Below are 3,225 nucleotides of genomic sequence, written 5' to 3'. Positions count from 1 at the left end.
AAAAAAATGAACAAATGATTTTAGCATATGGCTGCAATATAACAAAAAGTGAAAAATTTAAGGGGGTCTGAATACTTTCCGTACCCACTGTATATCAGACCCAGGGATTTGCTGGAGGAAATAACTGTGTCCTATTAAGTAAAAACAGACCTAGGGTTCATGTGGTTCAAATTCACTTGAGTATGGTTAATTTGGTAAAATCTTTGCAGTTTTCTCCCTTCCCTGATACACTGCTTGTCAATTGCAGGCATTTACCAAAATTCCAGACAGATCACCACTGTAAATAATTATTAACCATTATTGGCCTGCATTACACACACAAGGTTGAGTAAGTTCCAGTGATCATATGATATCAAGCTGCCTCTTTAATACAGAGACCAGTGGGATTTCCACCTTAGGGACATACAGTACCAGTCACCATGTTCTCCAGGGCACAGACTGCCTCACAGTGCCTCACTGTTCTCATTATTTGTTTGAATTAAGACAAATTACAGTCACTGGTGGGGTGAGATGAAATGTTCTTTTCCTCTGAAATATGAACATAGGACACCACAAGACTTGTATTTTGAGGCTATGCCACAAATTTATTCTCTGATATTGGCAACTCTGACTCAGAGCTGTTTCTATTAAACTTGAAATTCCAGAAGGTTTTCCAATACAGCAACACTGCTTATAAATGTTTTAAGATTGTCTAATTTCTCAGACTACTCCAACAGACAACTCCAACTACTAAGAGGTTTAAAGGACCATGTTGCTGTCAGTTCTTCTTAGGGTAAAACAGTGGGAATGTTCTTGATGGCGGAAGCTTGGTCATTACGGTACTTTCCCAGTAATCTGTGTTATAGCAGAAAATAATAGCAGAAATCCCCTACCATGTCAATTTTGTTGGAAGAATAGAAAATATACTGGGCTTGGTGATATCCAAGTTATCACTGCTAATGCACTCTTACCCTTTGTTTGAAGGCCATGATATGCTACCCCCTGGATATTGCTGAACCTCTCACACTAAGGCGCATATTTGAAACATATTAAAACTACAAACACTGCTTGAGGTTTTTGGCAGAGATATTCACTCAGTAATTGACTACCATGAACCTGCGAACAGAGTTCCCTGCAGACCTTCCTCTTACATATCATTAATTCAGGACAAAACCCCAAATCCTCTAAACAATAACAACCTGCAGTTATAGGCAGCGTATACTCTGGCTCTTTGAGGAAATGTTGAGTTTTGTCTGAAATAACCCATGAAAGCCATAACACTGGCTACTTATGACTATGTTTGCATTACACAGTATTAAGGTGACATTGCTTAATTTCCCCCAAATGGGAATAATAATAATTTATCGGAAGTATTTTCCAATGCAACTAAATTATATCAGTAATTTAATGTTAATTAGCAATCATCATTGATTTTCTCTTGAGATTAACCATACTTATACTAATTGTATTGTAACTTATGTAGTAACAGCTTTACACATCACTACATACGAGGTCTAAAACCATTCTGAAACCATAATAATGAGAATAATAACAAAGCTGACTCAATAAAGGAAGGGTTTAAACTTTTTAGAAAAGTAATTAAGTACATTTACTCAATTAAGGTATTTAAGCTCAATTTTGAGCCATTTGTACCCTTACTTGAGTACTTCAGTTTTCTGCTACTTCATACTTTGACTTCACTACATGTAAAAAGGTAATATTGGTACTTTGTTACTCCACTTATTTGAGAGTTTTAGTTACTTTCCATAATAAAATTTAATAAATCACAATACAGTATAATCATGAGACATTATTGATCCTGAATGAGAAATTCGCAAGCTACTCAGCAGTATACGTATAAAGACATTGAAATAATAGTTATTAAATGCATGCTCATCAAAACAGCACATAAGGTGGTTAATGTTAGCTCCACCTTTACCAGCTGCAACATTAAAGTGATGAACACAATGTATCAATAATTAGAAACCAATAATATATAAATGTGTTAACTTTGATACTTCAAGTATATTTCACTGACAATACTTTTGTAATTTTAAGTAACATTTTGTAACTCCAGTATGTAGCTGAGTACTCAACTTAAGTTCAGTACTTAGGTACAAGTTACTCAAAATACTTAAGCATTTAAATTTTAGGCACCTTCCACTCAATTACATCTCAGAAGCAAGGGTTGTACTTTTACTCCACTACATACATTTATGTGATATTATTCTTATTGTGCCAATGATGGCAGCCTTGGTTACTCGCGCTCTCTTGTGTTTATTGTTTTCTTGGTCTTTTGCAACCCATCCTGGATTACTTTTACCAGAGAAGAACTGTTAAATATCGGACAACTCACACCGAACTACCTTTCTCCAATTTGTGCGAACAAAGAATGCTGTATGGACATTCTGATCAGAGGCACAGCTGCCATATATGGGACCTGGAAAAAACGCCGCCGTGGCAAGCATGCGGGCGCCTTAGTGAGGCTACGCCAGAGAGGGACCCGGACTCCACTCCTGTCTATCCACCTAGCAAATCTCCGCTCCCTGGTCAACAAGATGTATGAAATTCTTCTTGTCAACAGGACTAACTTTGACTTTGCACGCTCTGCTGCTTTGTGTTTCACAGAGACCTGGCTCAGCGACTCCATCGCGGACAGCACGATACAAGTACTGGGCTTCCAGGTGTACAGAGCGGATCGCGTAATGGAGCTGTCTGGGAAAACGAGAGGGGGTGGAATCTGTCTCTACATACATGAAGGTTGGTGCACAGATGTCACGGTGCTACAGAGGACATGTAACACAGACTTAGAGACTCTTTTTATCAACTGCAAACCCTTCTATTCTCCCCGAGAATGTTCGAGCTTCATCCTGGTGGGTGCTTATTTAAAGCCACAGGCCCATGCTAGCACACTATAGCTCCTTGCAGAACAGATAACTAGCATGGAGCTAGAACATCCCGACTCTCCACTCATTGTTCTAGGGGACTTTAACAGAGTAAATCTCACCCACAAACTGCCCAAATAACAGACAGCAAGTCACCTGTCCCACCAGGGACAAAATCACACTGGACCACTGATACACAACAATAAAAGATGCTTATTGCTCTGTCCCCCATGCAGCCGTCGGACTCTCTGATCACTGTATGGTCCATCTTATTCCAACCTACAGGCAGAAACTTAAAGCTGCGAAGCCTGTGGTCAAAACAGTGAAGAACTGGACTGAGGAGGCTAAGTCAGAGCTACAG

This window comes from Monopterus albus, unplaced genomic scaffold (assembly GCF_001952655.1).
Source record: "Monopterus albus unplaced genomic scaffold, M_albus_1.0 scaffold93.1, whole genome shotgun sequence".
NCBI lineage: Eukaryota > Metazoa > Chordata > Actinopteri > Synbranchiformes > Synbranchidae > Monopterus > Monopterus albus.
The sequence above is the reverse complement of the archived record's forward strand: the minus strand, read 5'-3'. Positions refer to the sequence as shown.